This window comes from Hyperolius riggenbachi, chromosome 12 (assembly GCF_040937935.1).
Source record: "Hyperolius riggenbachi isolate aHypRig1 chromosome 12, aHypRig1.pri, whole genome shotgun sequence".
NCBI lineage: Eukaryota > Metazoa > Chordata > Amphibia > Anura > Hyperoliidae > Hyperolius > Hyperolius riggenbachi.
Window position 1 is genome coordinate 59,651,613 of NC_090657.1, and position 12,984 is coordinate 59,664,596.

General features: G+C 44.0%; 1 protein-coding gene across 1 annotated transcript in view; it reads left to right on the forward strand.

Moving 5' to 3' along the window:
• ANKFN1 (ankyrin repeat and fibronectin type III domain containing 1) overlaps positions 1–12,984 on the forward strand; it is a 964,382-nt gene that overhangs the window by 596,803 nt on the left and 354,595 nt on the right. The gene's annotated exons all lie outside the window — the stretch shown is intronic.

Consider the following 12,984-nt stretch of genomic DNA (forward strand, 5'->3'; position numbering starts at 1 on the left):
AACTGACTCACGGAGATGTATTTCTAGAGCGTATCACTCATTTATGCGCTTAGCAACTAAACAAAAAGTCCATTTTTTTTTGTTCCATGTTTATATTTTCTCACCTGTTTTTCATCATTATATTTTGTATTAATATGTTTGGAGAGATGTAAATATGAAATGAATAACACATAATCTGAGGAAACTTGAGGAAAGGTTCCAGGACTTCTGTGAGGTATTTTATCTTGTGGCATTACTGAGCCAAGCAAGCAGAGATGAAAAAAAAAAGCGTTTTCAGCTTGAAAACAAGATCTCGAGGCGTGGGAAGGACCTTACAAAGTTAACTAAAGCCAGCTCTGGGGAGAAAGAGTAAAAAGAAGTACCTGCTTTGGGCACATCAGGTGTTTGAGGGAACTTTTTCTGCCTACTACTTTCCCAGCAACTATATTTTTCTCATGTAGTGGCCAAACTCGAAAATAACCATTGATGTTAGCTGAGTAGATGTTGATATGTCTCATTGATCAGAGTGGAGCTTAACCACTTCACCACTGAGGGGTTTTACCCCTTGAGCACCAGAGCAATTTTCACCTTTCAGCGCTCCTTTCATTCATTTGTCTATAACTTTATTATTACTTATCGCAATATAACTAACTATATCTTGTTTTTTTCACCACCAATTAGGCTTTCTTTAGGTGGGACATTATGCCAAGAATTATTTTATTGTAAATGTGTTTTAATGGGAAAATAGGAAAAAATGTGGGGAAAAAAATCATTATTTTTCAGATTTCAGCCATTATACTTTTTAAATAATGCATGCTACTGTAATTAAAATCCATGAAATTTATTTGCCCATTTGTCCCGGTTATTACACCATTTAAATTATGTCCCTATCACAATGTTTGGCACCAATATTTTATTTGGAAATAAAGGTACATTTTTTTCAGTTTTGCGTCCTTCCCTAATTACAAGCCCGCAGTTTATAAAGTAACAGTGTTGTACCCTCTTGACATAAATATTTAAAAAGTTCAGTCCCTAAGGTAACGATTTTTTTTTTTTTTTTTTATTGTAATTTTTTTTCTTTTTATTACAAAAAATAAAATAAAATGGTGAGTGTGGGAGGTAAGGAGTTAATTTATAGTGTTAAAGTATGTATTTGTATATGAAAAATGTTTGGATGTAGTTTTACTATTTGGCCACAAGATGGCCACAGTAATTTTTTGTTCATGCGACCCGTAAGCGTCGGAAGTACGCTTACAGGAAGCACAATGAGGCTGGGAAACGTTTTTTTCACAATGATCGCGCTGCTTCTCATATTGCTGGGAGGGCTGAGATCAACGAACGGGAACGCTTTTTCCCGTTCATTGATCCCGGGCGAGCGGCTGGCGGCGTGCACGAGCGCAGGAGTGCAAGCACGAGCGAGTGGGAGCGCAGACAGCGGCGGTAGTGGCGGGAGGTGCGTATATCTATGCTCCTGGTGGGCAAAGGGTGTTAAAAGGAGCGTAGATATACGCACCCGTGGTGGAGAAGTGGTTAAACCCACAATGGCAGTCAGCTCAAATGAAACAATTGTCTTCTGAAGACCTCCCTCTCAAACTCTCTGGTGAAGATGGTCTTCTGCATGGAGGTTGGATATGTAATGCCACAGGGTCCAAATTTTAGAGAAGCAGTCTGAAACCTCTGTTTTTAACCTCCCTAGCGTTATGATTATTTCCAGATTTAGGGTCTAAAAGCCGTGCATCTTTTCAAAAACTTTTAGATCCTAAAAACAAGAAAAAAAAAAAACACAGAGAGATCTGCAGCAGCTCCTGCATATAACTCACTCAGGCACGGGATTACCGCTCTGCGCTTCGGATTTCCGTCCCGAGCCTGACCCGGCATTACCGCTAAGGAGTTAAAGACAGGGCTTTGCAAATTGTTTTTATGCTAAAAATTGAGTTATGCAGTTGAGGAATATCTACAAGCACACGGCAGTGGTTTCAGTAGCACAGCAGCAGTTGCTTAGCCTCCTGTGTATTGTAACTTCCAGTTTCAGTGGGATTTCTAAGGTTTGTGACCCAGGGCCTTTGCTGTCATGGCATTGCCTTTCACGGTTGCTCTTTAGTCAGTTTCCTGAGCCAGCCAGGCCTTCCTACTGCCGGCAAAGATTCACAGATGGAGGTCAGATGCTGGGTAAGAAATATATTAACCTGTCCTCTCTCATCCTGGTGGAGCAGGTTTTGTTACTGGCAGAGGAGCGTAAGGATCGTGCAGTAGAGATCCTGCTCTTGCTAGCTGGTTCCCTGCTGTTTGTGTGCCCCCATCCCCTGAAACATGATGTGCAGAGTGTGCTGCTCAAGACTTCCTGTGTCCCTTGGCTTGTGGAGCGGAGCATGCAAGCAACGTGTCAGCAGTGCAATGATCAGGAATTTTTCCTGTGTGGCAATTGCTGTGTCACGTATATAGGACGCCATCTAGTGGCATCTTGAGACACAGCTGTGTATGATCCTTGGGGTACATCTGGGTTATGGCGAGAGGGGATAACTTGTATTGGGGGGCACATCTGGCTATACACCTGGGAGGGGCTTATACGCGAGTCAATCACTTTTTCCTTGTTTCTGAAAGAAAAGTGGGTACCTCGGCTTGTACGCGGGTCAGCTTATGTGCGAGTATATATGTATTAATGTTAATATGTTCTCTATGATATTCTTCCCCCTCCCATGATTCTGTATAAATAATATTTTCACCTTTCCTCTCTGATCCTTTGTTCCCTGGGGTCCTGCATAAATATTATGTTAAAATGTCCTCTCTGCTCCTGAGGGGCCTGAAGTGTTTGATCTGCTCCCCGACACGAAGTTGTGTGCCACTGGACCCAGTATGTTGTGGCTCTTCTTGATGTGCAGCACACTCTTCCATGTGTATCATACATTTACTGCAGCCCCCTCTCTTCATGAACAGCTCCCTTTGGGCACCTGTTTTTCCATGTGTTGCTCCTATTTTCAGGCTCCTCCTATGCAGTAACTCCTGTTTTCTGTTCAGGTGCCCCCTTGGGCTTCTGACACCCAAGGCCTGGGCCTTTGTGGCCTTTGCAGAAATCCAGCACTGCCCCTGGTCCCGTGGTTCCTATGTCCTGTTATGGCCCAAGTGAGGGAAGAACAAAGTTTTTCTACCTAATAACAGACAGTGTTTTAATAAATCCAATGCAGGTTTTCTGCAGCTCTTTTTGTTCTCCGAGGTTCTCTAGTGTTTAACATCAGTAAATCAACCCCAGCGTCTGCAGAGCCTCTACAGATTATTTGGACAAACATTCAGAAGAAACACAAGTGGTGTGATATTCTATTTTGTTTCCCCCAAACTTAAACATGTAAAAAAAAGGAGTCTCCTCTTATATATATATAAAAGAGAAATCTGCTCTTGGTAAATAATTGCGGTGAATTTAGCGACGCCAACATTCCTCCCCGAGACACATAAACAGTCTTCTCTATTAGGGCATCCATCATCGGAGCTGGGATGGCCCCGCATTGCCGAACCAAAGCAAGAGCGACTCATTCTTAACCCTTAGTCGCGTAACAACCCGCCAACTCTGCTTAAAGTGTTTGAGCAATCAGAGGAGATCTGTTAATACTGTCCGAAAGCTGTTTATTGCGGTAGAGCTCGGCAGGGATCTTTCATTCCAGGGCCACAAACAAAGGCTCAGAGGAGCTGATATCATAGCACGCCGAGGCCAGAAAACCAACACGGGCTGAGAGGCAGAGGCCTGCGAGTGGCTGATTAATCAGGACTATTTATTTGAAGTAGTCTTGTGATCACACGACTTTAAATGTGAGCCAATGTCTCCTCTCTGGCTTGTCATCTCCTGCCCCGTTTATGCTATGCTGGGCTGTCAGACAAGCTCACTTGACCTTTGTGTGTTTTAAAAAGTGGTTAACATGGAAATTTAATGACAAACAATATTTATGGAAGCGGCAGCCAGCTGAGAAGGATCCAGAGCTTTTTCTAGCTAGGTTTTGCCAATAATATGACCAAAAAAGAACACTGTTAATGGTTTGCTTTTAAAGCCTGACTCAAACTCAAGCCAATACTTTTTTTTTTTTGGGGGGGGGGGGGGGGGTTTGGATTGACTGAGTGGTAAAGATCTAGACATTGGTACAGTTATTATCACCGCTGTCCCTTTTGAGGAGGGTTACCCAGTCTTCCTGTCCTGTCCTAACGAGAAGACAAACACTGGGGGTTATCACTAGGACAGAGCATCTGATGAAAACACTGCTAAAAACACACTGAGGTAGAGTGAAGGTTCAAACTCCCGACCAGGCCTGGATTTACATCACATGAGCCTATAGGCACAGATCTGGCACCCAAGACTTTGCCCTCCTTGAACCTAGTAACCCCCCACCGAACTGCACCACAAGTGTGCTGGCTGGTCCAGCTGTCACTTCTCCTTTACTTCCCTTGCCTGATGTAGGTAGCTACAGGTGCCATTTAGTATTAGGTAGGTAGCCAGAGGTTCTCTCAGTATTATGTACAATTGAAGGTAAAGAGGCACCCTGGTTGAAATAAAATCATCTAAAAACAGCTTAAATTCGAGGAAATAATATGAGGTGGCTTACCTCCATAACAAAATCCTTGTATATGACAAGATTTTTATTTAGCACAAGCAACGCGTTTCACGGGTCCAAGCCCGCTTCATCAGGCCAATAAAAGTGCCAAATGAACAAGTCGATATGGCAAAGGGAGCCTCCTTTATCGACTTGTTCATTTGGCACTTTTATTGGCCCGATGAAGCTGGCTTGGACCCGCGAAACGCGTTGCCTGTGCTAAATAAAAATCTTTTGACACCACAGGTAGGAAATTGTTTCCACAGCTACATAGACATTATTTGTACATTGTCATTTAAGAACACTTGGTCTGATAGTGTTCCTTTAAAGAGAATATAAACATTATCTCCTAGCAGATAACTCAGGAGAAAAAGGTATATGGGCATATGGGCATATGGGCCTGGGTCTTGTGGGATCTTCTCTATTTGCACTGGGGGAACAAGGAGGACGATGCAGGGGCCCATGATGTATTGTACACAACCTTAAACATGGTACTTTATCCCTCTGTTTATTTATGGGAGAGAAGTTTTTGCCAAATTTGAACCTCTGCATTGGGTGAGTCAACTTGTACTTCAAGGTTCAGAACTGTAAGCAAAAAATCAGCAAAATGGGCATCGGAGATAACTGGTAGAAGTCACATAGCATCCAGCTCCTGATGCCTAACCCCATTACCTTTCCCCCGGACAATCACCCTACGTGGTGCGGACAAACACCCTACCTGGTGCCTAACCAACAATTACCCCCGCCCATATACCCTTCCTAACGCCTAATCCTAGCAGTTGCCCCTGCACAAAAACCCTACCTGATGCCTAACTCTAACCAATCCCTCCCCACACACCTTACCTTAAGCTCCCCCTGCTGCCAATCGGCAAAAAAATAATAATTTTGCGGGCATTGCCATAGGTACCCATTGTTCCCTTCATTAGCACTATTTCAATAGGCGCCTATGATGGCACCCAAACTTCTGTCGCTAGCAGGCGCCCAAATTGCCTGCTTCGTGACTGACATTCCGTTTCTAGGACCAATACCCTGGGGAGAGGTTGTTACGCACCGAACAGAACAAGCAGGGGCGTAACTAAGGAGCTTGGGGACCCAGTGCGAGTTTTACCGGGGGGCCCCGAGCACTCTATTGATGTGGAGCCCCAAAACCTACCAAGGACAGCTGTAGCGTCGGGTGAAATCAAAGTACGAAAACTTTTTTTTAATGATTACAGTATAATCTCATAATAATAAACTCTGGTGTAGTAAACCTTTTCGGTATAGTAAACTACCTCTCCAGGTACTTGCCAATCTCCATGATATGTCTATAGGGAGCAACGCCTGATATATCGTAAACTCAGATATAATAAAACTTCTGTTAAAGTAAACACATTTTTCGGTCCCTACGTGACACTGACTCTGGATATAGTAGGCAGTGCGTGCGTCACATGTCAGTGGGCAGTGCATGCGTCATGTCAGTGTGACACCCATGGTCAGCTGCTCCCTTCAGGCTGGCTGTAAGGGAGATGATGCCTAATAACATTTGTAAGACAAGAACACCGGTGGCACCGACGCTGGATATACAGTACTGTACAAATAAGCAGCCTGGGGAAAATGAGGAATAATGTGAATGTAAACAAGAGGATGCAGTGTTGCCACTTCCACTTTGCAATCACTGATAAAAGTATTGTCACAGTGGAATTGTACGCACTCCCGGGTATCTCTTCCCTTGTTAGCTATGACGCTCCTGGTAGCGCGTGGAGCGCAGGACAGGCTACTTTCACTTGTAGTGCAGATCAGATCAGACCTACTCGCTGCAAAACTACAGAGAGTGGAGAGGAGAGTGCTAAGTCCCGCCTCCGGAGGTATCAGAGCCCATTGCATTACAGATATGAGTGGCTAATCATGATTGGGTGCATTGTGAAGAGAGGCTTCATGATTGGCTCAAGTGTGAGCAGAAAGTTTTGCAGGACAGGCGCTGCAAGTCTTGCCTGCGGAGGTATCGGAGCCACTCACAGGAAGTGAGTGCTCCTCTATTCAGTGACGGCTGCAATTTTTAAGGCGCCCTGTATACTGTATTAGTGTATTAGGGATTTGTGCAGCCTGCTTGTACTGTACCACCAATGGGAGGACAGAGTTGGTCCTTGCACCAGAGAATGTACCAAGGCATGCTGGGCCATTTCTAGGACAATTTCTGATATAGTTCACTTCTGATATAGTAAACCACTTTTCCTGGTCCCTTGGAGTTTACTATATATTGTACCACTATGCAATGTACATATAGAGGTATTCATCATTACCAGCACAGCACCAATAAAAAGCTATTAAGATGGATGAAGGAGGGCCCCTCTGGCCCAAGGGCCCCGGTGCGGATGCAGCCTCTTCATCCCCTATTGCTAAGCCACTGATGGGAAGCTCTCCCCCCTCTGTAGACCTCTTCCACATCATCAATAACCCAGAATTCAGTCAGAGGCAGTAAAAATGGAAAATGCCTGGAACAGTGGACCGTACACTACATACCTGTATGTTAAGTAAGTAGAACAAGTATTTATCTGATTATATGTGGGTTTTCTTTCCTGGGATAGTATCGCTATCCCTGCTGCTTTAACAATGATCTGTTATGATCATGGCCACTCACACTGGACCCTCTTTATTTATTCTGCACAGGGGCCCAATTTCGGCTTTGTCCGCCACTGTACCCATAGCAACAGTATGCGTTTACATGCGCTCCTGCACTGAGCTGTTATCGGACGCATTGGGCCCTGATGCGACAGTCATTGACAGTGTAACTTAACAAATCTGTCACCTGATCTAACTGATTACAAGCTTCAGCATGAGCTCTTCTTGACTTGAGCATCACTAGGGACAGTGTGAACTGCCACCTGGTGTTTAATTCGCAAACTGCAACCCTATGTACACATAAAAACAAATGAACCAAAATAATGTTTGCCATGAATCCAGGCAATTTAATAGAACCTCAACTTTAACCACTCTGTGACCGCCTAATGCAGAATGGCGGCCGCAGAGTGGCTCCTTTGTTCCTCCATGACGCACCGGTGCGTCATCTCGCTCATCGCGAGAAATAAAAAAAATAGTGATTTTTATTAACCTCCATTTTTTTCCCTACACGCAGCTATCACTTTGCTAGCTGCATGTGCATTCCGATCGCCGCTGTTCGCCGCACCGCCCCCCCACCCCCCGCCCCAGAGCCCTGCGCAGCCTGGCCAATCAGTGCCAGGCAGCGCTGAGGGGTGGATTGGGATTCCCTGTGACATCCCGACGGACGTCGGTGACTTCATTCCGCCCCGTCGCCATGGCGACCGGGGAAGCCCTGCAGGAAATCCCGTTCTGAACGGGATTTCCTGCTTACTCTGATCGCCGGAGGTGATCAGACTGGGTGGGGGGATGCTATCATGTAGCAAGCCCTTGGCTCGCTACATGATTTAAAAAAAAAAAAAAAAAGTTCTGCGCTGCCTCCTTGCCGGCGGGAATTAGACCGGCAAGGAGGTTAAAGAATAAATGCTTTTAAAATTAAATAAGAAAAACAAACTCCACAGCAGCAATCAGATACCACCGACAGAAAACTCTGTTGGTGGGAAGAAAAGGATATAAGATTAATTTGGCTGCTAACTTAAATGGCTACACAATAAACCGTTAAAGGTGCGCAGTGCTGAATTGTAAAAAATTGTCTGGTCACTAGGGAGGTGTAAGCCTGTGGTCCTCGAGAGGTTAAAGGAAACCCAAGGTGAGAGGGCTATTGAGGCTGACAATTATTTCCTTTTAAATATTGCACATTGCCTGGCTGTCCCACTGATTCTCTGCCTCTAATAGTTTAAGCCATAGACCCTGAACAAGCATGCAGATTAGATGTCTAGGACAAATCTGACGAGATTAGCTGCATGCTTGTTTCAGGTGTGTGATTAAGACCCTTCTGACCACACCTCGGGTTCCTTTTTAACTTCTTGCCGACCATTCCATGCCAATTGGTGTGAATGCGGCGGCAGTCCCAGGACTGCTCCACGCCGATTGGCATGAACGGCCTTCTATGGGGCTAGCAGGAGAGCCTGCGTGCCGAAATAGGCATTTTTATTTAAAAAAAAATATATAAGAAAAAAAAAAAACATTGTGGGAGCGATCAGACCTGATGGGGGATCACCAGTGTGCTACGTTGTGTGGCCCTGCAGCGAGCCGTTAAAGCTGCAGTGGCCTAATATATGAAAATTGGCCTGGTCTTTAGGGGGGTTTAACATCGCCGTCCTCAAGTGGTTAAAGGGAACCTAAACTGAGAAGGATATGGATTTTTCCTTTTCAAATAATACCAGTTGCCTGACTCTCCTGCTGATCCTGTGTCTCTAATACTTTCAGTTACAGCCCCTGAACAAGCATGCAGATCAGGTGCTCTGACTGAAGTCAGACTGGATTAGCTGCATGCTTGTTTCAGGTCTGTAATTCAGTCACTATTGCAGCAGGACTGCCAGGCAAAATAATTTTTTAAAAGGAAACAGTTTCTTGCCTGGGGCTTCTACTGTCTCCCGCGCTGGGACAAAGCAATCCTCCGCTCCTTTGCCCTCACGTCCGGTCTTCCGGAGGATCATGTTGTCCCGGTCCGGGCACAGGACGTCTGCAGGGGCAGGGCCGGATTTACCTGAACGCGCACTGTAGGCACGTGCCTACAAGAGCCTGATGATAGAAAGGCGGGCCACTCCGCTCCTCTAATACCTCTCTACATCCTTCCCTGTGCAGAGTCCTGATGAGGTAGTAAAAAGAGATTACTCAACCTACTCTTGGCATTCAACTGGCAAGATCTCCCTTCAGTCAAGGGCACCTCTTGCTACAGAATACTTGGGGACACCTCTAGCTACTTAAAATTGAGGTTCCTTTAACTACTTAATACTTGGGGGCAACTCAAGCTACTCAATGTTGAGGTTACATCTGGCTACCTAGTATTAAGGGGAACCTGTAGCTACCTATGTGGGCAAGGGAAGTAAGGGAGAAGTGACAGCTGGGCCAGCCAGTACACTTGTGGTGCAGTTCAGCGCGGGTTTGTAGATTCCTAGAGGGGAAAGTCTAAGGTGCCAGGACACCTGTGCCTATAGGCTCCTCTGAGGTAAATCCTTTTTTTCCGGGCTTACAGTACTCCTTGAAGTACCGGATATTTGTCAACAATGGTGCAACCGTTAACAGGAAATCAGAGTTAGAACCTTCATTATCCTCCTTCATTTATGTTACTTTTAGTATTGTAGTTTTGATGTTGTTTGTGATTCTCGTTGTTGTTGTTGTAGTTTTACTATGGCTTCCTGGTAAACCTCATTTGTCATTTTTGCTTGATTACCGGCTTTTGTATTTTTTGCTAGTGCTTGTTCTCCAGAATAATTTGATATAATAATGTCTATGTCATAATTACTTCATCTACGTTCCGTCTTGCCTGAGGGACGTTTTCCGCAGATTGCTACTTTACCGTCCGCTCGTGTTTACATGCGATCACTTCAAAGGATGCACAGCAGGACACGCAGAAATGAAAATGCAAAGCAATTTGTGTAATAACCATGTTCATGACCTGGCTCTAATGGACCTGAGTAGACAGGAGGGGCAGTTCTTGAACAAAGTCGTGACTACATTTCTTTCAAGAGCTTCTCAAGTGATCTAACCAGCGCTGTTTGTTCTGCTCTTCGAGAGAAGGCAACCAGCAGCGACTGCATGTGACTGCAGAATGGGGCGCTTCTGTGCCTTATAGCATGCCGTTAGATAATTTACCCTAGATTCCCTAATGCTGAACAATAAAGGGGAGCTCTGCATCACACATAGCAGGTTTGCTATCTGTGTCTGATTTTTATTAAAGGGAATCTGAAGTGAAAATAAACTTAGGATATAATGATTTGTATGGGTAGTACAGCTAAGAAATAAAACATTAGCAGCAGAGGCATAAGTCTAATATTGTTTCCAGTACAAGAAGCGTTAAGAAACTCCAGTTGTTATCTATGAAAAAGAGCCATTGAGCTCCACGACTTTCAAAGTCAACAGAGAACTTGGGCTTCTGAAGCTTATTATCTCAAAAACAAAATATCTGGGGTTTTTTTCTGCAGAGGAAAGTTCTAAAGGTCATTAGATTGCTGAATAGTGTATAAACTGCAAATATTAGAGAATAATGCAATGAATATATATATATATATATATATATATATATATATATATATATATATATATATATACTAGCTGATTGCCCGGCGTTGCCCGGGTAATTATTTGTCTGGTGTTGGCTCTGCATACTTTTTCTAACCCTAACACACAATTACTCACTGACCAAGTTTGTGAGCTTTGCGGTCTTTGGTATCAATCATTTGCATTGAAATGAAAAAATCTGATTGGCTGTTTGTGGCTCCACACCCTTTTCTGAATTTGAACCCCAGTCACCCAATAACCAACTGTACCAGGTTTGAGGCCTGTGCCATCAACAGTTCAAGAATGGTAGAAATTAAATATTCCCCTTGAAAAGCAATAGGTGAAGTTTGATTCACTTTTGTAGGCTCCACTCACTTTTCTGAATATTAATCCCAGTCACCCAGTGGCCAACTGTGCAAAGTTTAAAAACCCTGCCACTAACAGTGTAAGAATGGCTGCAGTTTACATTTTCTCAGTGAAATTTTTATTTGTCTCCACCCACTGATGACCCGGCGTTGCCCGGGTATGTATTTGACTGGTGTTGGCTCCGCCCACTTTCTAACCCTAACACACAAACACTCAATAACCAAGTTTGTGAGCTTTGGGGTCCTTGGCATCAATAATTTGTATATTCCCATTGAAATTAAACAAATCTGATGGGCTGTTTGTGGCTCCGCCCCTCTCCAGCATTTGAACCCCAGTCACCCAATGACCAACTGTAGCAGGTTTGAGGCATCTGCTATTAACAGTGTAAAAATGGCAGCAATTTAAATATTCCACTTGAAAATCAACAGATGAATTTTGATTGGCTATTATAGGCTCCACCCACTTCCCTGATATTAATCTCAGTCACTCAGTGACCATCTGGGCAACGTTTGGGAACCCTGCCATAAACAGTGTAAGAAGGGCTGCAGTTTACACTTTCTCAGTGAAATTTGTTTTGGCTCCGCCCACTTTTTGTAACCTGGACACAAAGTCACTACTCAATGCCCAAGTTTGTGAGCTTTGGGGTCCTTGGCATCAATAATTTGTATTTTCCATGAAATGAAACAAATCTGATTCACTGTTTGTGGCTCTGTCCCCTTTTCTGAATTTGAGCCCCAGTGACCAACTGTACCAGGTTTGATGCTTGTGCCATTAACAGTGCAAGAATGGCAGCAATTTTAATATTCTCCTTGAAAAGTGACATGTGATTTTTGATTGGCATTTTTAGGCTCCACCCACTTTTCTGAATATTAATCCCAGTCACCCAGTAACCAACTATGCTAAGTTTGAGAACCCTGCCATTAACAGTGAAGAAGGGCTTCAGTTTACAATTTCCCAGAAAAATCTGTTTTTAACTCCACCCACTTTTTGTAACCTGGACACACAGTCACTACTTAATGACCAAGTTTGTGAGCTTTTGGGTTCCTGGCATCAAAATTGTGCTAATGGAAGCAGTTTATCCAGCAAATAAATCTGGCTGTTTTTGGCTCCGCCCCTTTACTGAATTTGAACCCCAAACACTTAACGACCGACTGTAGCAGGTTTGAGGCCTCTGCTTTTAACAGTGTGAGAATGGCTGCAGTTTCAATATTTCCCTTGAAAATCAATAGGTGAATTTTGTTTGGCTCTTGTAGGCTACACCTACTTTTCCGAATATTAATCCTAGTCACCCAGTGACCAACTGTGTGAAGTTTGAGAACCCTGCCATTAACAGTGTAAGAAAAGCTGCAGTTTACATTTTCCCATGTAAAAAGGTAGTTGTTTTTGGCTTTGCCCACTATTTCTAATCTTGACATACAGTCACTTAATGACCAAGTTTATGAGCTTTGGGGTCCTTGGCATCAATAAGTTGCATTTTCCCATTGAAATTAAACAAATCTGATTGGCTGTTTTTGGCCCGCTCCCTTCAGAATTGAAACCCCAGTCTCCCAGTGACTGACTGTAGCAGATGTTAGGTCTCTGCCATTAAGAGTGTATAAATGGCAGCAATGTAAATAATCCCCTTGAAAATCAATAGGTGAATTTTGATTGGCTACTGTAGGCTCCACCCACTTTTCTGAATATTAGTCCCAGTCATTCAGTGGCCAACTGTGTCACGTTTGAGAACCCAGCCAATAACAGAATGGCTGAAATCAATCTAACAAATCTGATTGGCTGTTTGTGGCTCCACCCCTTTAGTGAATTTGGACCCCAGTCACCCAATGACTGACTGTATCAGGTTTGAGGCCTCTGCCACTAACAGTGTAAGAATGGTAGCAATGTGAATATTCCCCATGAAAATCAATAGGTACATTTTGATTGGCTGTTGTAG